We start from the raw sequence: 27,203 nt of genomic DNA, 5'->3' as shown, positions 1-27,203 counted from the left end.
AAGAGGGAGGAGAGGGAAAGACAGAGAGCAAAGGCAAAAGTGGGCAGAGGGGGAGGGAGAGCAGAGGTGGGGGGGTGGTTTAAGATTTCGATGTCGCTTTTCTTTTTTTTTCTTTTAGATTTTGTTTATTTATTTGAACAAAAGAAAAAGGAAGGATGGAGGCCAGCAAGCTCTAGAGAGACAGCCAGCGAGAGAGGGAACACAAGCAGGGGGAGTGGGAGAGGAAGAAGCAGGCTCCTAGCGCAGGAGCCTGATGTGGGGCTCGATCCCAGAACGCTGGGATCACGCCCTGAGCCGAAGGCAGACGCTCAAGGACTGCGCCACCCAGGCGCCCGCTTGATGTCGCTTTTCTTAAATAAGAAAATTTGGGCAAATCCAGAGCTCTGTTCCAGCGTTTTCAGCACTCCCAGGGGCCTGTGTGGTAGACATGGAGAAGGAAATTTCCATATCAATAGAAACCCCTGTCCTTCAGCCTACAGTCTGATCACTTCTGGCAACAACAACTCAGATGGAGAACCAGGATCAGATGGAGAACCAGGATCCGGCGGCTAAGCCCACAGTGGAGGGTGACAGTGACCACTGTCACCCCCCAGGAAAGATGCTGGCAGGTCCCAGGCCCTGGCACTGCCTCTGGTAACTATCATAAAGTCTAATCTTTTTGCAACAGTTGCTAAAATCAGTGTGTTAGGCAAATTTGGACCCCCCAAAAGCGACCTTTAGAAGTCTCCCTGAGTCCACAGGGCTCTCACAGCCGTGGGAGGGCGGTTTGCTCTCAGGCCCCAGGTGGGGAAAATCCACGAGCGAGTCCAAGAACATCCAGCCAGACTGGTATAAGCTAAACGTCTGGGGGACGAGTCCTCTGTGCCTCGTTCCAAGGTCCTTCCCAGGTGTGCGCTTCCAGGGTCCCCTTTACCCAGTTATTTGTTGCCTTTACACAGTCCTGGATCCTAACTACTCCTTGAGGGAATATTTGAGGACAGGTCATGAATCAGGGAACCAACCAAAATTTGTGGTCGGGAGCCTCTGGGCCACCTTACGTGAAGTTTGCATCTGTGATGCGTCTCAGAGTGTGGCCGGCCCTTGGCCAGGGAACAGGGACTGGGACAGAAATGGTGGCGGCTCCCTTTCCGGGCCAGCTGGTGGGGCTGACTCTCTTCCTATGTGGCTGTGGTGCTGCCCCCAGACGAGGCAGCAGAAACAGCAGGGTGCTAATGCCCACCACTCTGGGTGGCGCTTTTCCTCACATGTCACAGATAGGACCGTGGTTGAGGGTGACAAGACGGGCCATTCTGGGGGCACACATGCCAGAGAGCCCCGAACACGGACAAACCCATGGCTTCTTCTCCTCTGTCAAGAACGGCATCCTCTGAATGGAACACGGTCCCTTGGCCGTTAGGCTTCGAGGAAGCCCAGGAGGGACTTGATGCCGCACACAGAGGCACACACGCAAGCACACGCGTGCATGCTCCGCCGCAGGAAGGGAGGGTTTTCAAAGTGGGTCAACATCTGGTGTCGTTGCTATGGCAGCACCAGGAGAAAGCTTCCCTGACTAAACAGAGGTGAGCTTCCTTCGGTAACCTGTGTGCCTCCTTCTACTTCCTTCACGCGGGGTGCGGGTGGAAGGTTAATGTAATTTCCGCCCCAAGGAAGACAGGAGACCCGAAGTCACCGGCGCGGTGCAGCCCTCCAGGCCCTCCTGGGAACAAAAGAAAAAGGAAGGATGGAGGCCAGCGAGCTCTAGAGCTCATGAGCGGGCGAGGGTGCCAAGCGCGTGCTGCCTTCCTTTGACATAACATGCAGCTACAAAGGAGGCCACCTGGGGGTGGGGTTGCAGGGCTCCAGATTTGGGGAACAGGCTGTAGGAGGGGGATTTGGCGGAAGGGAGCAAACTCAAACAGGGCCAACACGCCTGCTTTCTGGAGAAATCCACGCTCTGCAGACTAAGAACAGCGAAGTGCAGCTTGGTGGAGCGGTAACTATAAAAGCTACCGTTTGTACGCTGCCTCGAGGTCATGGGCCGAGGGCTCAGCCCGGGAGGTGGGTTCTACTACGAGCTCTAGAGACCAGTCACTCAGCTGGGACGTGGAGAGGCAGGATTCGCACCCGGGGTCGTCCGAGCCTGGAGGTTGTACGCTACTCCTTGGCGGCTTCCGCAGATGGTCCCGCATCCCCAGGGGACCGGCGTGAGTGCTTCAGATCCTCAGCCTCACTGTCCCCACCTGCATGGCTCCAACCCTCCTGGGGGGGGGGCAGGCGGAACAGCAATGGGCATGCACCCGGGTGGTGCTTCCCTCCCTTTTCCTTGCTTAGGATGGGGGAGGGTCTTTTTGACTCCTTTATTATCCTCATTGCCCAAGCACACCAAGGCTGTGCTGAATGTGGAGGAAATGATGCCGTCTCCTCTTGTTTTTGCCACCCACCCATTCCCAGACACCACCTGCCCCCACTGTGGCACCACCAACAGTCCACCTGCAGGGGCTAGCAAGTTCTACGCAGCTGCCTCTTCTGGAGGTCAGCATAGGTACACCGGTGAATGCGGGGGGGGGGGCAGGTGGGGGTGACTGTCCATCACACACAGGGACTTCCTGGCAGAGCTTTGCTCAGAAAGCCAGCCCTGGGGTTGGGGTGCTAGACACAGAGTAGTGCTTTTGGTACAGGGCAGCTCAGGGATGGCTAGGGGACTGGGGAGAGGCCTGGGGCAAGTGGGGCATGGAAGGAAGTCAGGCATGGGGTTAGGTTCGGGGGTGGGCATCTTGCAGGTGAGGGCCCAAACCGAGAAGAGCCCAGAATATCCAGCTCCTTCCATATGGTATTTAGCCCCTGGATCCCAGATGAGTCCTTTCACAGGTCCTCGGTTCTAACTCTGCTCTGTGCCAGAGAGCCAGGAGCCTCCCAGACCGTGACCCTCATCCTCTGTGTGTCTTCCGGAGCCCATTCTCCATGGGCCGGGCCTTCTTCCATCGTTAGGGAGAAGTCCACGCAAATGCAGAAACCAGTGAGGCTCACAGGATGAAAAGGGGAAAGTAATTTGAAGGTACTCTGGCCATATTCAAAAAAGGGCTATAAACTGCAATTTAAAATGCTCATACCAAATAAAAAAAAAAGCTCACACCTTTTGGACCAAGCATTTCACTTGTGAGAGTTTATCCTACAAAAACCTTCATACGTGTGCACAAAAATAGACATTCAAGCATTTTTATTGCTGTGATGTTTATACAAGGGAAAACCAGGGGCCACCAAAACGTCCCTCAATAGGGGATTGGTCAAACTGTGGGCTGGGCTGCCTGCGGAACGGAATACGATAGAGCACCATCAAAATGAATGAGGCAGCTAATTACTCGGCAATATTGATCAGAAGGGAAATCTGTTGTGTTAGAGGGTGCCAGCAACCTTGGGTTTGCTTAGTAGAAATAAAAGAATCTAAGTTAATGAAATTGGGAGAATATGGGCCCTTCCAGGGGCACATCTGAAGGCAGAGCTGAGATGAAGAGATGATAGAATCTTCAGTTGCTAGACGGTAGAAGCCAAGGACACAGCTGAGCTCACCAAAGTGCTGTGTGTATGGGAGGGGGGTCGTGCGGGGCCCATGGGGTAGAGTGACATCTTTCCGTGGGGCTCCCACTTAGCAGAGGGGTTAGGGAGACTTTGGGGGGGCGCTGAGGGGCTGTGCTGTGGACAAATGATAAGGTCATGCGGGGATCAGTTTGAATCTCCTACAAAGGCTGCGAGAACTCTGGGATGCTGCCGACATGCTCTGAGTTGTCACTCGTGTTAAGTAAGCTGAGACACCCCGTGTCGGAGGCCTTCCAGCTGGAAGAAACCAGGGCGCAGGAGGAGCCCACCTTCCCGAAGGCTTCTGTGAACTGTCTTGAATTGCTAAACATTCGGGAGGGTTTCTCTGCCTTTTGCTGCCACTGAGAAACGCCAAGATCCGAAGCAGGTACCAAAGCAGGTAGCAAAAGCCAAAGGAGAAAGATAAGAGTACCGGCGACCGCAGCCTGTATTTACCGAGTGACGCTGTGTGCCTGGCATTGGGCTGAGCTCCCCGCACGCCATGCGTCAGCTGAGCCTCAGCACGGCCTGAGGAGATGAGGGGTGCCGCTTCTCCCACTCGACAGAAAAGGAACGAGGTATAAATCCTGGTAAAATTGCAACACAGGGTGTGCATAACGTGATGCCGTTTTTGTAAATTGAAAGTTAAGACCTGAGAGATGGAAAGAGGAGACACCTGCAGAAGTTCAACCCACATGGTAACAGTGGTCCTCGCTCGGCTGAGTGGAGATGTGCCAACTTTTTGTATTATATGCGTGTGTGATAAACGCTTTTTTTTTTTTAACAATGGAAAAGAATCATGTTTTAATCAGAAAAAAACATCATTTTAGAGGGGATAAACTGCCATTGAATTCAATGTGCTTTTAAAAGTAAGTCGTTTTCTGACACACTCTAGAAAAAGTAGAACAAAGTGGGAGGAACCACTGTCCTGCATGTAAGCCTCACCGTTTATCCAGCTGCAAGAATCAAGACGGTGTGGTCCCGGCGGGGGAGATACCCAGCCATCCATGGAACAGAACGGACAACCCAGAAACAGACCCCCACAAATATGCCCAAATGATTTGTGACAGAGGGACAGTCGCAGTTCACAGGAAGGACAGTCTTTCCTCAAACGGGGCCGGAGCAGCTGCGCGTCACACTAAATCCCCGACTGCAGGCTAAGCCTCACGCCTCACGCACAAATGAGCTCGAAGTGGGTCATGGGCTCCCATGTAACACATCAAAATAGAAGACTCTTAGGAGAAAACACAGAAGAGAAAACTTTCAGGACCAAGAGCTGGACAAAGAGTTCTTAGAGTCGACAGCAAACGTATAATCTATCTAAAAAAAAAAGAATGATAGATTGGACCTTATCAAAATTAAAAGCATTTCCTGAGTGAAAGAGTCTATTAGGAGGGTACAAAGCTAACCCGAAGATTGAGGAAAACATTTACAAGCCACGTCCCTGATGAAGGTCTTGTATATAAACTCAAGAGAAAAAAAAAAAATCCAATTAGAAAATGGGCAAAAGACATGATCAGACATTTCACCAAAGAGAATAAAGATGGCAAATAAGCACATAAAAAGATGTTTAATGTCAGGAGTCATTGGGAGAATGCAAATTATACTCACAATGAAATATCACCACACATCTACCAAAAAGGCTAAAATTAAAGCTAATGGTGAGACCAAATGCTCGTGAGGATGTGGGCAAACTGCGCTTCTCAGACATTGTTGGTGGGGATGGAAAAGAGCACAGTCCTTCTGGAAAACTTCTGGCAGTTTCTTATAAAACTAACATGCACCTGGGGCCCCTGGGTGACTTAGTTGGCTGAGTGTCCGGCTCTTGATTTCAGCTCACGTCATGATCTCAGGTTCATGAGATCAAGCCACACATTAGGCTTGGCAGTCAAGAGGGAGTCTGCTTCTCTCCCTCTGCCGCTCCCCACCCCCACTTGCATTCTCTCTTTCCCTAAAATAAATAAATAAGTCTTAAAAAAAAAACCCCACAAAAACTAACATGCACCTAACAGGTGACCCAGCATTCAGGTTTTGGGCATTTATCTCAGAAAAATAACCTGTACACGAATGTTCACAGCAACTTTATCTGCAATAGCTTCAAATTAGCAACCAGCCCAACGTCCCTCGGTGTGTGATTGGTTAGACAAACTCTGACATAGCCACACCACGAAATACTACTCAGGCAATGAAAAGGGACACATATTGATAAGTACAACTCCTTGGATGGCTCTCAAGTGCACTCTGCTTCGTGACAAACGTCACTCTCAGAGAGTTACGTGGGGGAGGGTAAGAACAACTATTAAGGAGTACCAAGAGGTACTCTTGCTGCTTGTGATAATGGAGGAATCCTGTATCCTGGTGGTGGTTACCCAAATCTCTGCGTACGATCAAGTGCAGAGAATCCCCCTTAGGCCCTCCCCCCCCGACCGGTGGAAACTGAATCAGCTCTGGTCGACAGCATTGTTCCAGGTCTACCTCCTCTGGTCTCTGTATTATTCTATAGTTACACGAGACGTTTCCACTGGGGAAGCTGAGTGAAGGGGTCAAGGGTCTCTATGCACTGTTTCGCAACGTCTTTTGTGTCTATAATCGTTTAAAAATGAAAAGTTAAAAAAATAAGTTGCTTTTCTGTGTAAGCCTGATGATACGCATTTTGGGACTAGGTGGTCGATTCTGCTGTCAGTGTGGAGGGGGACCAACTTGTTCACGGAGGAATCCACTTTGTAGTTGAGCTCCCACAAACTGCACAGCCCAGCATCCCAATTCAAATTCACCCCCTTTTGGGTGGCAATGGTTTTTAGTTGAGGGAGAGAGAGAAAGCGCTTCAGAATGCTAGTGGGGCCCCTATGAGCAAAGTAGCTCAACCAGACGCCATTTCCCTCTGAGTAATAAGATCATAACAGCAGAGAAACTAAAATCTTTCAAAGGAGAAATGAACCCTTTATAAGAAACCACCCCATGTAACATTAAAACAGCCTGTCTTAATCTGGCTAGCTCGGCCTTTCAGAAGACTACACATCACCACGTTCAAAGCGGTACTTTCCAGACACGCTTTTCCACAGTGAGTAAGGAGAGAGGGTGTTTTCGACACCTGGAACCAACATACACAATGGGACAATTCTAGGATTCTTGGCCAATAAAATTAACTCAGGTGTAGCCTTTATTCAGGCAAGTGCAATGGGCTATCCCAAATCAGTGATGTGGGTTCAAAGCCGACAGAATGTCACCAACTGTGGCTGACCTTGAGGACAATTTGTAGTTTTAGATGGAACGCCAGTCGCATGACGGGCCAGCTGTGAGACGGCACCTCCCCTAACCTATCTAAGCCCCAGCTTCCTCGTCTGTGAACCAGAAGGACTAGTAGAACCTACCCTGTAAGGTCATGTGGCATGCCCAGGAGCCACTCAGCACACCGTCCTGCACAGGACCGCTGGCCGTTGTCATCAGTACCCCCATTTCACAGGCAAGGGCATGAGGCCACAGGAATTAGGGAATGTGCGTCACAACAGCTGGCGGGTGATGGAGATGGCTCTGGAGCCAAGAGTCCCCTGACACCCAAGCCACCCCCACATGTCACCCCACCCTCCCTGCGAAGAAGACTCAGGGACAAAACTGGGACTTTGAAGGGATGAAATTGGTCCTTCTGGTTGCCCTGACAGTGTGAACAGAGAGACAACTGGAGCCTGGTGTGTCAAACCCCTCCCCTGCCTTGTCTCCTTGGATTCTATCTCAGTAGATGCCAAGGGTGGAAGTAATTGGGTTCGTTGTGTTTTAAAATCCTGTTCTCTCGAACTGTCACGTTCCTGTCAGTGGCACTGGTTCCCTTGCTGGAATTTCAAAGCCCCAAAGCAGCCTTGTCTTATGGATAGCTTCTCTTATTACTTTGCCCAGCTGGTGAATGATACTTTTAAATCTTTTTTTTTTCTTTGTGGGAGGTGAAGAGGTATGTCTGGGAACCATGACCTTGATGCATGGTTTGGTCAAGCAGAGATGAAGGGATTGCCTGGGGCCCCATATCCCACGGCAGCCCACAAAGCCATCGGTGGCCACACGGTGGCTCTTGACAAATGCAGAGACTGAGCTCTGCCAGGAGCCGTTATGGGTCACACGGCGGGCTCCCCTCCACAATGTTTTATTGTGCGAACGCTGACAAACGGCACTCCAGTGGCTCCCGAGGAGCCATCTCGTAGCCCGTCTTGATGTGACTTTCCTCTTTTCTTTCCTCCCAAAGTGTTACTGCTCTCTGGGGGACTTGCCCTGTTGACACCATCCATGTGAAACTACGTGTCCACTAAATGAAAGAACTCTATCATTTTTATGCCAGTCTTCCAGACACCAGTGGAACCTACCTTCTCCCACCCGGAACGTTACCTGGGAGAAAGAGAAGCTGAGCTTGGAATTACAGAATGGTCACAGAGCTCAAGCAGATGAAGTTAACATGATGTTTTCCTCCAAGCAACAGGGCCACAGAAAGCAAAGCAAAACAAAAGCCCAACAATGCTCAGAATCTTATTAAGTCCTAAACCTGAGATGCATTTATAGATGCGGGGCAGATTTCCATGCCAACCTCGAAACTCAGGCAAGTTTTACTGCCCAGTTACTGCAGACTCCCATAAAGAGAATTCTCCAGGGAGCAGAGTTCTGTCACATAACCTGAGAGCTTCATCCTGGATCCTTTCCAACTTACCCTCCCTGATTGCATTTGCTGGCTACAAAATGCTTCCTTACCTTTCCCTTGAACCATGCCAGCAAAGGCAAAACTGAGGAAGGGGTGGGGGTACTCTGTAATTTCATCCCACATGTCACCTGGGCAGGGATGGGTCTCAGGAAGCTATCACCATCACAACAGCCCCTTTATTGAGCCACATGCCAGGCGCTCTGCTCACTATATATTATTGGCCTTGACAATAAAATGCTCTATTTAATCCTTACTACAAGGTGGGTACGTTTATCTCCATTTTACTAATAAATACACTGGATCTCAGAGAGGCTAAGTAATACGTCTAAGCTCACACAGCCAGAAAGAAACAGCAGTGCCAGGATCTAAGACAGATCTGGGATGAACAGGTGGGTCGTCAGATCTTGGCCGCATGCCCATGAATGTGAGGTGAATCTGTTCATAACCTCCCACTGCCAGTCAGGCAACAGGGAGTGCCTGGGAAGGAAGGGTGATCTGAGAGCTCTCCAGACGATGGGAGCTAAGGTACATCTTGGTTACTGACACTGAATTTAAGTCTGATGGTCCTAGACTGTCTTGTCTAGCTCGACAGATTCTAGGCTGTTGCGAGCTCCCTTCCCCTGCAGCTAAGGGGCCAGCCCACGTAACGGAGCCGGCTGGTCTTCTACATGGATGGCCAAGGAGACTTCCAATTGCATGCTAGGCTGTTCCACTGCCTTGCTCTCGCTGAATGGCCTTGAAGAGATGGGATTTAAATTGTGTCGAGGATATTAGTCCAAAGTGAATGAAGTGGAGAGTAGACTTCTCGTTTATGTCCCCAGAGTGATAAATGAGGGAGTGCAATTTTTTTTTTCTAAGGCAAAGAAAATGGGAAACCAACGTGGATTTCAGACACATGAGAAATAGCTTATGAATTTAGATGATAGCTCGGCAGAAATAAATTGTACATCTGTTCATTCATTTTAATAAAGTGGAGGGATGGCACACTGCTGGAGCCCTTGGAGAACCCTGGGTTTTTAAAATTATGGTCCTATAATAGTAGCATTAAAATTTGTAATGCAGCCAGTGGTTTCTGAATTGGAGGGAAAATTCATTTATAAAATAAAAGTTCAGACTTTGGAATGTAAATGGGAAAATGCAATTTTTTCTTGGCCAGATATGAATTAGTCCTGGGAGGGTACTACGACATCTTGACCATAAAATATATTTTTAAAATCTCATGAGGAAGTTTTCAGACTGCTGACAAAACTTCTTTGGACAATCTCTATTTAGGTAAATTGTGCAGGTATGAAACATGGTTAACTGGCTCTGTTATTTCTGCCTTGAGCTTGGTGCTTTTTGTGCTAGGGCAATTATAGATTACTATTTCCATTTGAAATGAGTCTAGTTGGTTACAAATACAAAAATCATTTTTACGCAACAGTAGAAACATAAGGGAGAGAACTCTTATAGACCGGCAATTACCTCTTACCATGAAAATTTACTCATTCAACAAATAGTATTGAGTTTCTTATTACACGTGAGCCCTATGCTTGATATTGGGGGAAAATGCAACAATCCTGATTGTGGGTTTCCTGCTGGCTTTAAAACTCAGAAGAATTATTAAAATTTCTTCAGAAATAGGTAGTGAGCCCATAGAAAGCTTTTAGACAGAGGAAGCCGTTTCAATTTACCTCACAAATCAGTCACTCAAGCTTTCAGGTGGGAAAGAAGTACAAATAAACCAGTCGTGCCAACCAGCCATGGGTAACATGGGCCCAGCGAGGAAAGCCCCAGGCTGCCTCAGATGTATTTTATTTGCCTTCTAATGAAATTCTGAATGGACATAGAAGGATATGGCCCATAACCTTGCAGAGAAAAAATACAGATTGTGAAGAGGTTATGTAGAGTCTTGGAATTGAGGGCAATTAGCTATTGTCTTAGGTCAGCTTCTGCTCAGAAACGTAAGACATTCTCGCTCAGGTTTGTAGGTGTCTAGATAACATCTGAAGAGGTCTCAGGGACAAGGGGTCTGGGATGTGACACTTCAGTGGAGACAGAGCAGAGATGGAATGAAGGCAAAGAATAAACTGTCAGGTTCCTCATGGGCAGGACTATGGCGTGGTTACCGGCCAGATGGAGGAAGATAAAGGGCCCCAGAAAGTTTTGCAGTGGACATCTTTGGTTAACCAGTACCTAGACTTGGACCTAACTATTCAGGTCAGGGGCCTCCTGGGAACTGTGTTTTTATAGATCTTGCTTGATCCATGTCTCGTTTTTTAGGTTATGTTCCCAGAAGTGAGTTTACTGGATCAATAAATAAGAATCTTTTTAAGATTCTGGGTAGTATCGGAGTCCAGAGTCTACTCTTGAGCATGGCTCTGCTGCCTCCTCCAATGGGGTCTATTTTGAAAGGGAAATAGGGTGACGTCTTCTGCTGAGAAAGAGAGAGGGGGCAAGAGAGTTTTAAAGAGAGCAGGGAGGGTGGAGTTCAGCCCCCCAGCAAGTAGCTGTTTAGAGTCACACAGAAAGAATGGAAGACCCCACCCCACCTGGGTTAGGAAACCATGTGTTCAGGACTTGCATTCAAATATTACCTATTGATTCACTCATCTGTAAATCTACCCCCCCCCCATCATATTGCCTGGCTTACAGTAGGTGCTTAATTAATGCTGTGGAGTTCCTGAGTATCAACTCCATCCTAAGCCCTTCCGGCTCCCTCGCCCGGCTATCCAGCACACAGGAGCTCAGCCACACAGTGACAGTCGCGTGATTCACAGCACATCCCTGGTCCCTGGGACAGCTCTGCGACTGCACGCATTCCGCCTGGGGACAGTTTCCCTGCCTTCCTTGGGCCTCTGGCATCCAGTCCGCCCTCAGAACGGTCACAACGATGGAGAGCACGAAACAGCCATAAGCTGCGTGGCAAAATCAGCTACAGAAATAAAAAGAGCCCAGGAATACGGAGCACTCCTGCTCCGTCACAGTTCGCCTGTGGTGTGTGTTCCCGAGGGAAAGGCCTTTGAACCGGGCTCTGCGGGGCTGTGTTCTCAGTCCACCGCAGTGTCGCGCTCTGTGCTGTTTCCCGAGGCCCGGCAGCTCACCCACGGAGGCGACCTAACCTTGTCTCTTCAGGTCTGCCCGCCCTGGGGCTGGGGCTACCTGGGGCCGCCGCTTCAGCCCACCGCAACTGAGCTGCGCGCCCGCTCCATACGAGGCAAGAAAGAGCGAGGCCGACAAGTGGTGGCAATTGCCAAGAGAAGATAACTTAGGTTCTACGGGTCGGAGAGGTAAACGACAAATCGCGGGACAGGCAGAGGAAGGAGACAGGCCTGTCCCCGTGGAGCCACATCATGGGCTCTGCTCTCAGCACGGAATCCTGCTCATCAGGGCCCCTGGCCTGTAGGAGGGGCGGTGGAGAGAAGGAATCTTCAAGAAAGACAGGGTGGGAGACTCTCCTGCCCTTAGGGTGTGGAGGGGCCGTCCTTTAAACACACGCAGAAGCCAACAAACCCGACTGGAACGGGAAAGTGTCTCCTGAGAGATGGCTCTTTGGTTTAAAGTGCAGGTGCTAGCGCGCGCACGTGCACCCACCCACCCACCCCACACACACACACTTTTATTTAGGTGCGGCACAGGATAACTCACAGCGGCGTCAGAGTGTCTAACAACGGACTCTTCAGGAAAAAAAAGCTCTGGTTTGGGGCTCGTGCCATGTCTGCGGTGTCGTACCCACCACGGCCGGCTTCAGGCTGCCAGCGTCACGTCACTGAATGTGGAGCTGGGAAGAGATGCTCAACCAACTCTTGCAAAGCCGGTGCAAGGTGGCCGCAGTGCACCCCTGCTTATGATGAGCGGGCTATGCCAACGGAGTCCCTTTCAAACAGGCTCTGGAGTGGACGGAAAGTGTAGTTCTAGCTGCCGGTGTTCCTTTCTTTGGATGAACCTCACCTCATCCCTTGGGGTCAAGCTGGTGCTGTCAACACAGTCTCACTTTCCTTCCTCAGAGGTGAGCCGGTGACCTGGGGTGAGCCAACAGTCTCATCATTTCCTGGCTCTCTGTCTGGACTGAGGGGGCCTTGGGACCCAGGAACACCAGTCAAAGTCTTTCTAGGAGATTAGCGTTTGGATCTGGGCAGCAGGGGTTATGTGTCTTTCTTTGTACCTAAGCCATGGGGACATGAGCTTAGGGCCACAAGAAGCCATCTTACCTGCCACGAGGAGACAGCCTACCAGGGAAAAAAGCCAACAGGGACAGACAAGCATGGCTGAGAGATGGAGTGGCATTGAGATAGTGTTCTGATGATGCTCTCAGAACCCTGGAGGCAGCCTGGGGTCAGAAAGCCCTTAGACTTCCCCAGTGATGGGTACCCGTGCATCCCCCAGCGCTGGGTACCCGTGCATCCCCCAGTGATGGGTACCCGTGCATCCCCCAGTGATGGGTACCCATGCATTCTGGGATATGCTCCCGTTAGTTCACAGTGGGTTTCTGTCTTCAGCAACTGAATGAGTGCAAGCAGAGGAGCTTCAACTCTGGAGAACTAAAAGCAGATATTCGTGAGGAAGAGCGGACCTCTAGTCTCAGCCTTACTCTAATTGATTTGTCCTTTCAATTTCCCAGAGCTGAAGGAAAACGGTATTTCGACCATTTCTATACGAGGCTGGTACAAGTGGTCAATTCAATTTGCCGGGGTTTGTTGAGGCTTTCCTCTGAGCGACAGGGCCCAGTGCCCAACGTGTGGGAGGCCAGTGCTTGGCTATTATAAACCAGACAGCTGACCGGTTCTGGCTATGATATATAGATCTACAGCGCCGAATTGAACCTGTGTTAAACCATGCATCCAGCGGCGATTAGCAAAGGCATCTGTTCCTATTTGCAGAGCTGTCGGGAAAGAGCGCTGTTTGTTCGATTTGATTTAATGCAACAAATATTCTCTGTGCTCCCTCTGTGTACGTTGCCCTGTGACCGAAGGGGGAGGTTGTGACAAAGGACACTGTGTCTGCCCTCAGGGAGCTCCAGTCTGGAGGAGGCAGAATGGATACCTATGATGCTGACCCAACTCACGCTGTGATGGACGCTGTGACTGGGGCAGGAGCAAAACTCTGGAGAGGCACCAGTAAGAGAGAGCCAGTTAATTCTGACTGGGCAATGTGGGGGAGCTAAGGGAAGTGCATGGCCCCTGGAGGCCTGTGGCTGGGGGAACAGACTCATGGAAGGTGGGCCCCCTCTCCGGCGCCTCTCTGTGCTTACGCTATACCAGCTAGCTCGGGCTCCTTCACTCAGTCCCTCCCAGGCCTCTCGTGAGCCTCAGGGCATTTGCACCTGCCCGCAGGCTCTGCCCCAAGTGAGCTATGCCAGACAGCATCTCTCCTCACTTTAGGTAGCAAAGTCAACATTCAAAGGAGGAGACATTATTTTGCAACCTCACCTTTCCACCTGGACCAGGTCATGTTCCTGAAACTCTCAGAACTCATTTGTGGGATGCATCCCTCTTGCAATACTTTAATGTCTGTCCTCCCTGCTAAGCCTCAAGAAGACCAGGACTTGCCCATCTAGCTTCAATCTCTAGCCTTTGGTCCCATCGTGTTGGATTAGCATGTGTGGAATGAAAGTGCGGAGACCACCAGCAACCCTGCTAACTCAGAACGAGTACGTCAAGTGCACAAAGCCTGGTGAACTTGAAGAAGGACATTACCTCATTAATGACTATGGAACTGCAGTAACGACAGTAATAAATTTAAAAGATTTAAAAATTGTTATCAGAGATGACAGACTAGTATAAAAATGACCCTCGTTAATGAACCAAAGTTTTTCTTGCTTTATAGGCCTTTCCCCAAATTCTCCAGTGAGCAAAACCTGGATTTCAATCGTGAGATCTAATAATTAGTGTACCATTATTAGCCATTGACGGTGACGCAGGATGATTTCAGATGAGATGTGCACATGCGTGTATATAAAGTAGAACTCTCAATTTCTTTCCAGGAATGTTGCTGTGCTCAACAGAGAGCACTTGGCCCTGTCATCGGGGTCTCAGAAGGCTAGCTTGTCAGGGGCCTGGCTTTTATTTCTGAATCCCAAAGAGCCAGAAACACATGTAGAAACTCAGAAAGTGAGTCTCATGTACCAGTTGAGAGCTGGGCTCTGGACCCAGGCAGGCTGAGTTGGCGTCCCTGCCCCACCGCGCCTCAGGCATGTTTCTTAACTTCCCCATGCCTCAGTTTCCTTATCTATCAGATGCGGGTGATAAGAGTCCTTCTGCCTTAAGGCTATTGTGAGAAATGATTCATGATACCTACAGCCTTTAGAAGAGCGCTTCCCAGATACTTACATAGTAACTGCTAGCTCAAAAAGGGTGGTATTATGGATAAAAATGTTTTTCATCTATTCTTTGCTCCTAAGAGGTGATTCTTATATTTGCCACTGGACCTACCAACATAAAGATACAAGGCTGCTGATCACATCCACCGGCTATGAAAAAACCTCTCCCCTCTTTTTTTTAATTTGAAGAAAGTGTGGAGCGGGAGGGAGTAGCTTAGACTCATCCTGGTGAGACCAGGAGAGAAGTCTTCTGTGTGCCGTAGTTAGACCCAGGGCTTGCACAAAACACTGTCCTGGTTTGAATGGAGAGGCAGGTGAGGAACAGGAAGGCAGGAGGCAGTGAGGTGAAGTTTGAAGTGTTCAAGCCGAGTTGAGCCCAGAGATTTACACCCGCTCCTTGGGCAAGCCCTGGGGGCACATGTGCAATGAGAAAAACTGGATGGATTCTCTCTGAAGAACAGCCCCAGCAAGACACCCTGGAGATCTGCCCTAAAGGGCAAGACCACGGACTAAGGATGTCACCGCTGGGCTGGGCGGAAACAGGCAGAAATGCTCTGAGGTTGGGATCTGCTGGCACTGAGTGGCGGGCTGTTACCCCTTTCATGGTGCAGAAACAGCTTAGTGCGGGGTCGAGAGCTTGGAATGTAGACTCTAGGCATGTTCTCCAGCTCTCTGAGCCTCAGTCTCCACACGCATGAAATGGGCGTGATGTTAAGAGTACCCCTCTCAGGGCTGGCAGGAGGAGTGAACGTCAGAGTGTATGTAAAGCTCTCAGACCCTGCCTCGTATAAAGCCAAGTGAGTGATTCCTGGTTTGGCTTCTGGATGCTTATTTAATGACAGAGGATGAAAGAGCGGGTCCAGGGAGAGTTGGACAGGCAGGACTTCTGATGGAATGATTAGTCTTGCCTTTGAGAAGAACTCATTACACATTGGCTGTTGCTGATGGGAGGCTTGCGCCCTCAAAGAAAGACATCTCTTTGAATTTACAAGGAAAAAGGAGATGCAAAGTTTGGAATCTCAACATCTAGTTCCCCTGTGACTTTGGGAAGGGATCACCTTGCTTCGCCTTAGCTCTCTCCTCTGTGCAAGAGTGACAATGACAGCCTCTTCACTGGTCCTTCCAGGCAAGCAGGTGACAGAGAGTTTGTGGAGTGTGGATGGTCTTCATACACTTAAAGACGACTATGTAAATGTCTAACAGTGTTGGTCTCAGGGTTGGTAATTGTTCCCCATCTGAGGATCCAGAAGGTGGGGTCCCATGTGACCAGAGCCATCTTCCCCGGCAGCCTCTTGCCCAGCGATTCACCCATGGAACAGTAATATTTGTGGGCAGCACAGGGGTTCCAAGTCTTGACCTGGTCCCTGTCATCCTGTCTGGTCTCTGTCCCGTTTCGTGCTGCTCTGGCAACACTGCACAGCTCTCAGTTCCGCAAGCAAGACATGGGGGTCTTCCCGGAACTGGGGTCTTCACATGGACCCTCTGCATCCCCCCAAGTCTCACTGTTATGGGTTAATTTGTGTCTCCCCAAAAAAGATAGGGTAGAGTCATAACCAGCAGTGTCTCAGAACGTGACCTTACTTGGAGATAGGGTCCCTAGAGAGGTGACCAAGTTGACATGGGGTATCAGAGTGGGCTCTAATCCATGATGACCAGTCCTTACAAAAAGGGGAAATTTAGACCCAGACATGCACATGGGGAGAAGGCCATGTGCAGATGAGGGCAGAGATCAGGTGATGGATCTATGAGCCTGAACACCAGATTGCCAGCAACTCACTGGAAGCTAAGAGACCAGCAGGAACAGACTCTCCCGCAGAAGGAACCACCCTGCAGACACTTTGGTCTTGGACTTCTGGCTTCCAGAATGGTCAGAGAATAAAGGTCTGTTGTTCAAGCCACACGGTGGGTGGCACTTTGTGACAGCAGCTCCAGGACACTAACGTGGTCATCATAAATGTTGCCTCCTTAGAGGAGACCTCCCAGCATGTCATTGTAGGTACCCACATTGTCCCCAGCTGTGGTGATTTCACCCCATTCCATCTTATCACCAGGGGCCATCCAAAGCTATTTTCTGGCTGGTTGTCTCCACTCTAGCCTGTAACCTCATGAAGTCAGGGGCTGTGTTGTGCTCACTGCTCTGTATCCCAGCCTAACAGTGCCTGAGCAAGAGGAGGCATGGAATCCACGTCTAATGGATGGGCTGGTGAGTGAATGAATGAATGAATGAATGCACTTTGAAAAGCAACAGTATAACGTTATGGTGTGTGATATGCGAGCATAGATACATTCCGAAGATCCTTGTCATCAATCACTATCTTCTTAGATCTGGGCAGGCCAACAGCAAAAGAAAATGCTGCCAATAGTGGGAAATGGATATTCAATCTGTAACTGAATAGATTTTAGTTTGGAAAGATGTGAATATACTAAAATCAATTCTGGATTATTCCGTCTAATCGCACTTAGAAAAATGTGCCCATACAGAACTCTGGAGCTGTGGGATATTTCCTTTTCTTCTTGTAAGTTCACGGCATAAGGTGAGCTTGTCCCCACTCCGATGACTCATTTATGCATTATTTAATAACATTCTCCCTCTCTCTCTCTCCCTCCTCTCCTCTCTCTCTCTCTCTCTCTCTCTTTCTCTCTCAACTTGACTGGTAAGAAGTACATTTAGGCCTCCCTACAATCTATGTAGATTCGTTTACTCACTTCTGGGAAGGAATTGAACTCTTCAATGAAGCACAGTAAAACTGATAAACCTCAGGATTGTTCGTGACTTTCGTGTCACTGTAGGGCCTTGATTTCCTTCACCAGCAGCAGCATTTCGTGCTGCAGCAAGATTGGCCTGGGATCTGCTGTCTGCCTTGAGTGGCATCCCTTATCTCGAAAACCGGTGGGTTGGATGAGATCCTTTCACAAACCCCCTCAACCACATGACACTTTAATTTTTCGATGGCCTCTGTTGGTTGCTGTCAAACATTTCTAATTTATCCACTGGTTCAGCTCTTATTTGGTCATACGCTACATGGCAGGCTGGGCGCTGGGGCTGGAACAGAGAACAAAAGAGACCAGTGTCCCTTCTTGTGGAGTTTGCATTCTCATTTGGGAAGAATGACAATAAACGAGTAAGTAATCTAACTATATGGCACATTAGAAGATCAATATTACCCATTACATGTTAGAATAAAACGTGTTACATGTAGGATATGCACCTATTAGAATAGAATACATAATAGAATATTACCCAACAACGTATACTAGTGTACATGTAACACTATATATAGTATGGACTAGAATAATATTTAATAGTACATCAGAAGCTGAGCACAACAGTCTGTAATAAGTATCTGCTGCAGGAATAATAAACTCATCTCTAATTAAGCATTTGATGTCACCCCTGTGCTTGGACCTATAGACAATATTGGAAAGGATGTGCCCCAAATACCAAAGCATTTAGATGGTATTAGGGAGACATTGTATGTGTACATGATTACACAGTGACATGATGATACTGTGCTGGGGGATGCCTAGTGTGTGTAGGAACAAGAAGGATGAAGAAACAACCTTTCTGGGGGATTTATAATTTGGGTCTTGCAGGATAAACTGGACTTTTCCAGATACAAAAGAAGAGAAAGGCATTCTAGGGAGAGGGAAACAGAATGCAGAGTGGCGCTGAGACATACCAAAGCTTGGCATTTTGGGGGAATAAATAGGGCTTTGGTGTGGCCTGAAAGTAGGCTGTCACCAGGTAGATGATATTTAAAACCATCCATGCAAAAGACCCAATGATCTTATTTCTAACACTGTTCAGTACAAAACAGTTTCCAGGTACAGTGGTGCCTTGGACACTTCATTCTCCAACATGCGCCATTTGGTTGCCCTTGGCTTTCTATTTTTGAACAGGTAAGTTCTCATTCTGCAAGCTACACATGGAGGTGTAGTAATGTTATATTCTTAGAGTTAAAAAATATATATGTTTGAGAGCTTTGTGGTTGTTGCTCTTAGTGTGAGATATTGTATTTGATAGAAGCAGATGGATGAAGTCTTCAGAGGCCACTGTGCTATGGAGTGGCCCAGTGGTGAGACTCTGCCAGCTGTAGTAAAAAATTGCTTTTATTGCCACTGAGCTGCTACTGACCCTTGGAGCATAACCAGAGGGTTAGCAGAAGTATGGAATTTGCATAGAGGTTCACACAGGGATGGTGGGGATCAACACATCATGAATATAATTATAAAAGAGTGATTAATGCAATAAATCATCTGGCTGTCTGGTCTAACTCTACAAGAGACTCGAAGAACCAGCCATGGGGCAGATTACATTTTTTCACTTAAAAAATCCAGATGTTTTGACATCACATGCACAGTTTCTAATTGGCATAGGCATTTTCAACAATGCAAGATTTCTCACCCTGCTGTCTATGAACAATTAAATTCAGGAAAGCACACACCACTCTTTTCCTTAGCTGGAAGAATCTTGTTTGGATGATGGCTCCTATTTATAGAGCATGCTTTTATTTGTACAAATGTTTCCCTTCACTCTCCTTTAGTTAAGAAATCCAGCTGTTGACCTGCTGTTTCAAGTACTTCTGAAATTTGAACACTAGGAATTTTAGCTGATGATTTCATGTTTTTCTATGACCTTGGTGCAGGAGAAGAAAGCAATGAACTCACCCTTTCTAAGTGAAGATAAATGGGGGATGTGGGTATTGGCTGTTTTGCAGCTAACCCCTCATTAATTATGGGATGGGAAGTTGTGAATGCAATTCGCGGTAGATGGATCCTGGAGTCCTTGGACAAGGTGTTGGCCCAGACAAAGATGGACCAGGAACTGATGTAATCAGAAGTGATGTTACTGTTTGTGTAGTTGGAAATCGGTGGTACCTGAGCACTGAAATTATTCTGTTCTCTTTTCTCCAAATATTCTATTTCTTCACGTATTGGGATTCCCCCCATCACTGCATAAAGCATGGGATAAAATCCCAATAGTGTATGTTTGGTTTTATTTAAAACTTCAGACACTTAGAAAACTGTCAGATAGGTGATTTCACAGTATCATGGAAAAAAGTCTCCTATATTTCACCATGACAGCTATAAAAAGCTTCATGGGAAGAGGGAGGATGGACTATTTGGAATAAGATTTAATCATCTTTAAAGATTTATCTGGTTGTTAAAATGTCTTGGACTCCACCCTCCAGAAAAGTTACTTGAGTCAGATAATTGAAATGGGTTTGATCTTCTAAGCAATATGTGATTGGTTTTCTGGATTAATCTATATTGGGCAAGCAGAATGTGTAATTACGTGGTCAGTGATTAGACACAGGCATGCCTGAATTTAAAGGGCTCTCCTAAGGGAGGTAAACTCTTAGGGCAGGAAAGTTTCATTTAAAGCACTCAACCATATCGCATGGAACTCTGGGGGAGTGGATAAATCTATTCACTTTAAATAGACTTTTGGTAAAAGAAGGCACAAAAAGGTATTTCCTAACCACCAAACAACCAAAAACAAGTGAAGATCCAAGAGGTAAGGAAACTCCAGGTATTCATGTCAATTCAAGAGTGAGGGGCTCAGAAAGGGAAGCTTGCCACTAATTACACAGCTCAACTCTTTTGCAGTTAGAGTCTCTTCTTGGTTACCAATATCAAGGAGGAGACACAAACATTTTTTAAACTTGTCACTGACATGAGTTGATTTTGAAGCAAATAGTAAGAGAGAGTGTGGGCACTGATCAACTATTTCGTTACAGTTCTTTAATCCATATTTTTAATGAAGATGTGAGGCTGTTTTGTGCCACAGAGAATTCTATATTTACCTCTATTGCTTTTCCTTGATGCTTCAGATTAAACAGCTGATCTAGATTTTTTTCTTTGATGATGGTGATTGGGGCAAACTTCTCCTAGACTGGCCCTCATATCTAGAATAACTTGAGAATATGTATTTAACACAAAAACTCCCACCTATTTGAAAGCACTGGAGACTACCAAGGCACCCAGAACTTGAGACTCCAGGATCGTGCAGAGAGGGAAGCTCCAAGACCAATATCCTATGGGAGTTTATCCCTAAGGGATTTTCTAAATTGTATCGGCGCAGGGACAAAAGGCTGAAGATCTGAGCATGAAGCACTGGCTAAGTGGCCAGGAAGCCAGGCAGAGCTTTCAGCAATCTCGTGGGGGCTGAGAGGACAACTGAATTCAGGGTCTCTGAAGTATAAGAACACTTGTAAACATACCAGACTTTCAGTGAGGACCCCAGAAAGGCTGCACCTGAGGACTAAGGGAAACCAGGAACTAGATTAGCCCTCAGAAAAGACTGAAACTCAACCATAAATCAACTCTGTCCTAGACTTATTTAAAGTCACCTTTTCCTACTCTTATTGGTTTCAGAAAGTAAAAGGGAATCCTTTCTGGAGGAATATAACGACAACCAGAGTCCCAAATTCCCTTTTAAAAAATTTCACATGTGTTATTCATAATTAAATTTTAAAAAAAGTTATGGGCAGACCAAGGGACCATAACACATGATCAAAAACAAGTGAAAAATACTGAAAATAGAAATAGACCTAGAAGTAATCCAGGTACTGGAGTTATTAGACATTGAATTTAAAGTAACTCTGAGTAAAATGTTTAAAAAACGGATACAATGGAAAATCACAGCAGAGAATTTTTATCTATAAAATAATTTCATGGAAATTATATTTAAAGTACAATAAGTAGAATTAAGAACTTGATAGATGGGTATGCTGGATGGGTGTAATAGATTAGACATAGCAGAAGAGAGAATTTGTGAACTGGGAAAAAAGTCAACAGAAGCATAGACAGTCTATGTAATTAGAGTCTAAGGAAAGGAGAGAAAATGGGTCAAGAAATAGTTAAAAAGCTATGTTATGAAGTGAAATGCTTAGGGAACAGTATGGTAAACACAAAGTAAACCATACCTCAGCATGCCATGGTAAAACTGTTGAAAAGTAAAGGCAAAGAAATGTTATTAAAAGAAGCCAGAGGAAAGAGCTACATTTCTGTCAGCGGAGAAGAAAGTAATATTGATAGCTGACCCAAAACATTAACTGATGTCAGCAGTCAATGAAATGGCACCTTTAAAGTGTCTTAAGAAAATAATTATCAACTGAGATTCTGCATCCAGTGAAAATATGCATAAAAAATTCAGGTAAGAAAAGATGATAAGAATAAATGAGACAGTTTTCACCACAGACCTGCAGTGTTTTTAAAATTAAAAGGAATTCTTTAATCAGAAGGAAAATTAACCCATGTGGAAGCATAGAAACATGAAGGGATAAGAAATAATATAAAGGGTGAACAAATGGATGCTTATTAAATAAAATGATATTTTTGTAAAATGTAAAGTATTTGTAGAATTAAAACAGGACAACAAGATCCCAAAAGACAGGAGTGGGAAAAAGGGAGTTCTAACATTCTAAGGTCCTTGAAGAATCCAGGAAGTGGTAAAAATGCAAATTTATATTAGATTTTGTAAGTCAAGGATAATTGTTTCAATTTCTCAGTAACTAGTACAAGAATATGGAAATTAATTATAATAAATAAGTTAGAGCAGAATATAAAATGATAAAAAATACTGGATTAATTAAGAAAGAGGTGAGAAATGAGAGAAAAGAACAATATGAAGGTGCTCAGATAGGAAACAAATATTAGGATTGGTAGGTTTAAACTCACATATATGGTCTTGGCATTACATGTAAATGGACAAAATAATCCAAGTGAAAAGCCTGGGATTATCAGAACTGATAAATAAAAACCCAAATATACACTGCTTGTAAGAAAGGCACTTTAACATAAGATTACAGAAAACTTGAGAGAAGAAAGGATGGAAAAAATATAGCATGAGGACACTAACCTTAAGAAATCTACAGTAGTTATTCTAATACCAGATGAGGTAAATGTTAAAGCAAAAAGCATTTCCAGAGGTAGAGAGTAAGTTTTGTAATAATAAAAGATCAAAACATCATGAAGATGTAACAATTTTAAATTTGTATGCACTTAATAACAGCTTCAAATATTCAAAGAAAAATTTGATACAACTAACAGGAGAAACAGATATATCTATAATTATAGATATCATATCTATTGTTTCAGTACCTGATAGAATAAAAAGATTAACAAACAAAATATGTAGAGGATTTGAACAATAATATTAAACAACTGTAGACTTCACATTGTTTTCATGTGCACTTGGGCCCTTTATCGAAACTGATCATATTCTGGGTTGTAAAACAAGTCTCAAGAAATAGCAAAGGACTATAACTGTATCAGTATGTTCTCCAACCACAGTGGAATTAAACTAGCTGTCAATAAATCCTAAGTATGTGGAATTAAGCAATATACGTTTAGGCAGTGGTGAGTGAGAGGGATTTTAGGAAGTTCCTGAGCTGCTGATCAGGTTCTGTTTCTTGATTTGGGTTTTGCATTTGACTCACGAATCACAAAATCACTCAATATTTGTGTACTTTTTCTGTTTGAAAGTTACATGTTTATTTTTAAAAAGGCCATAAAACTTGAGTTAGCCATCTTAATTGCAATTTAGAAAGGCATCTTGGAATTTAAAAATAATTTTTTTGTTATGTTAGTCACCATATAGTACATCCTTAGTTTTTGATGTAGTGTTCCATGTGGAATGTTTTGATAAAATGAGTAAGCAATTATAAACTCCTAATTTGGAGCAATACTGTAAGTCACCTCTTTTTCTTTCTGACTATTAAGGAATTGAGAGAAAATTTGGATAAAAATTTACTGGATTATACATGAATGTTCATAGTAGCATTATTCACAACAGCAAAAAACTGAAACAGCCCAAATATCCATCAGTGGATGAATGGATAAACAAAATGTTGTAAATTCACAGAAGAGAGTATTATTCAGCCATAAAAAGGAATGAAGTTCTGATACATGCTACAATGTGGAGGAAGTTTGAACACATACGTGAAAGAAGCAAGTAACAAAAGGTCACATTTTGCATGACTCCATTTATACGGCATGGTCCAGTATAAGCAAGTCCATAGAAATACAAGGTTAGTAGTTGCTAGGGGTTGTGGGGAAGTGGGGATGGGGAGTGAATGCTAACGGGCATGGGATGTCTTTGGGGTGATGGAATGTTTTGGAATTAGATAGTGGTGATGGCTGCACAACTTTGTGAGTCTACTAAAAGCCAATGATTTAAAATTTTAGAAGGGTGAACTTTATGGTATGTGAATTATATCTTTAAAAATTTATTATAAATACTTAATGGAATGTGAAGCAGAAGTGGCAAAGTTAAGGAATGAAATAAATAAATATTATCCTGATACCATTCTGCATCAGATCATTCATTAAGAGCAAAAAGTAAATTTCTAACACAATAAATAAAATAGCTCCTTGATTGCCTGATAAACCAATAAAGAAGAGGAGTGAACCATAATGAACACATTGGTAAAGACTTAAGTTTCTTATGATTTAATCTGTCATGTCAACATCAATAAAGGTAATATAAAACTCTTAATATGCCTCAAAACAAGGGCATACATGACCCCCATGGATGACGTGGTTAACAAGTATCATCAATTGACACAAAAGTTTTTGAAATCGTACAACTACATATTTGTGTATATTGTATATAATTGTGTGTGTGTATGTATACACACTTGAATGAGAAACCTGATATTTTCTCAAATTTAACACTTCTCAAAATTTACATGAGTTTTCCAATGATGAAATGTGTTGTGAAGGTGAAAAAACATGTTTCTCAAATCTCAATCATACAGAGCAAGTTGAAATCAACCCTACCAGGGGACAGATTAGACTTTTTGTTCTCTTTCTACAGAAGTGGTATTACATAGTTATCATATAAAGATGAGACCACAGAGTTTGCCATCAAACGTGTAAGAGTAAAGCCATTACAGGGTGAATTAGACAGTTAACTAATAAAACGTTTTTATTATAACAGCTAATAGTCCAAAGAAAAATAAGATTCCCAAGGCATCAAGGTTTCTGAAGACCCGACACTGGCTTTTAGGATTTGGAGAACGACCCTCCACACCCACTCAATAACCCAATGCAAGCATCTGCCCGTGGCTCAGTTTCAGCTTGCCGGCTTCCTGTTCATGCCATTTACATTCACTCCTCTATGAAAACCACAGTGTTTACCCATCTCTCATCTGCCAGCTAGAGGATAGGACCTTTTAAGTTGTATGCCATTTTTATTACAGATGTTGTATGTGATAGCTCAAATGCAGCAACATTTACCTTAGAATTCATCAAATAGCCAAAAAAAAAATCCTAAGTTATGAAGTTTAAACCACTAATTGCCATATTAAGGTAAAACCTGAAAATTGATTGGAAAAATGAAGAAAAACTCAGTATTTGAAAATAACATTTAGTAGAATCTTTGTGTAAAAACTATTAGGAAAATCAAAGAGGACTCTCCATAGAGAGATAAGAGCTTCCAACCCAAATATTAGCAAAAGTCAATGATAAAAATCAAATTCATGTATTAATTTTAAGTATGACCGTGGCTCATCCTATCTGGTGACACAGTTCTAATATTAAGATGACCTTCAGGAAGCATTCATCAAATACTGAATTATTGAGTGCCTACCGGGACCCTGACCGAGAATAAGAGAGATGTAGCCTTGCCTCTCAGCAAGCTTATAGTCCGTGGAAACAAACACAATGGAACACAAAGATGAACTGACTTTGTGCTAAGAACTTACTTTTAAAAATAATCTTTAAAATATGTCCTTCCTCAGAAACAACCCCTATATTGTCCAGAGCAGCAACATGCCAACTCAAGATGGAATTATTTCGCAGGCTCCCTTATAGATGAGGGAGGCGAAGGAGATGCAAGCAGAAGTGTGTGGGTTTCTGGGGAAGTTCTTCAAATGACATTTACTTAGGTGGCAGTTCCTTCTTTGCCCTTCTCATTTCCTGTTTCTTTCTTCCTGTGATGTGGACAAGATGGCTGGTGCTGCAGTGACCCTATTGTACTATGAGGCAGCCTTGGAGAAGGTAGAGAAGAAAGATAAGAGGACTCAGGGACACTGGTGATGTCATGGTGTCAGCACATTGGCCTGGGACTGTCTGCCTACACATTCTCACGTGAAAGAAACTATACCCCTACCTCCCTTAACACAACGTTTTCCCCAGTCACTCTTATTTGTGGCCACATATAACTTCTCTTTCAAATAGATAACAAAACTATTATTTCTACAGATGGAAGATCACGTCAAAAAGAATTAAAACAAACAAACCAACAAAACAACCATATATTCCTATGAACTTCCTAAGAAATGTCCTAAAATATATAGAAACTTATGTAAGACAACATCTTCTTGGACAATTTTTCTAGACATCCTCAAACCCGAATGACCACCATTTCCCTTCTGGAATGATTAAACCTTGACTTTCATCTCTACTGTTTCAGCTTCAAAATTACAAGTGCCATGTTTCTTCTCTGTTCCTTGTATATCCTATTGTCCTATCTCTTCCACATCCCAGAGACCAATGCATTGGGCTGAGCTCTCCTCAGGACTTCTCCTTCCCCCCCATCAGGATTTTCTTGTTCTGTTTTGCTTTTGTTCATAGTGATGCATTTTACTGATTCTGCCACCTCTCCTCCAGAATTCCTTCTCCCCTTGAACTCCAGGGTCTTAACCACTGATTTCAAATGAGCAGATTCATAGATCACATTAGAGGAAAACAGCAGCCTTTCAACATGGGAAGAGATGCCTCTTTGGATTAAGAATGTCAGCTGACCTTTTACATTTTAGAAACATTGTCATCATCATATCATCATCTTGCTCACCACCACCATCTTGCTCACGGCCATCTTCTTCATCACTGCTTTCATCCTACCACTGTCCTCACCATCACCTTCCTCATTACCACCATTCTCACCACCAACACACTAGAGAAAAGTAGGTGACCAGCACAATCTAAATGCCTTCCACCACCGGCTCATTTCATAGTCACAAGAACCTAATGAGGTAGGATTTATTGTCAGCCCCATCAACGGTGAAGAAACTAGGACGTAGATGGTTAACATGCTCATAACCATGGTGGGATTTGAATCTGGTTCTGGTTCCAGAACCCATCTCTTCCCCTCTGTGTTATACTACCTCTGGCAATCCTGGCATCCAAAATGTATGAATCCCTTTTCAACAACAAAGAAATCAGCCTTTCAGGAATATGTTAGAAAATCTAACTTTGAAATTCATTTATCCAACAATGGACAAAGACTACTTTGGGACATCTGATACCCAAGAGGGAGAGTTTCATGGACTTGCTAGTTACCTATTCCTCTCATTTTATTACTTATATCTCTATATGAGTCGAGACATCACCTCTGCCCTGTGGGAAGCTCAAGCTTGTTATCCGATGTCCATTTGAAGAGAAGTCCTGCGCTTCTGCTGATATCCACAGGTGAATATATTTTCCACGACACTATTCAGTGTCTCTTACTCTTTACTTAAGATCTATGTTAAATTTTTCCTTGGAGTCATTGGTATTAACAACAACACCACAAATCTCTCCCTCATAGTATTTAGTTCATGACTAGGCACACGCTTGTTTTTTTCCTGAGTTACAGGAGCTAAATTCAGGGCTGCACTGAAGTAACTAATTAGTCTCACACACCTGGTAATATTGATAAGTCTTCTTATTTTAGATTGGGGTTAG

General features: G+C 45.1%; 1 protein-coding gene and 1 long non-coding RNA gene across 2 annotated transcripts in view; both read right to left on the bottom strand.

Moving 5' to 3' along the window:
- Nucleotides 1-27,203, bottom strand: part of CDH13 (cadherin 13) — a 984,509-nt gene that overhangs the window by 108,833 nt on the left and 848,473 nt on the right. The window lies entirely within an intron of this gene.
- Nucleotides 257-27,203, bottom strand: part of LOC130544172 (uncharacterized) — a 28,599-nt gene continuing 1,652 nt past the window's right edge. Inside the window, exon 2 of the long non-coding RNA XR_008960208.1 lies at nucleotides 257-25,525. This is a non-coding gene — a long non-coding RNA (uncharacterized LOC130544172). The remainder of the gene's footprint in view (nucleotides 25,526-27,203) is intronic.

Source organism: Ursus arctos, unplaced genomic scaffold (assembly GCF_023065955.2).
Source record: "Ursus arctos isolate Adak ecotype North America unplaced genomic scaffold, UrsArc2.0 scaffold_19, whole genome shotgun sequence".
NCBI lineage: Eukaryota > Metazoa > Chordata > Mammalia > Carnivora > Ursidae > Ursus > Ursus arctos.
The sequence above is the reverse complement of the archived record's forward strand: the minus strand, read 5'-3'. Positions and strand labels throughout refer to the sequence as shown.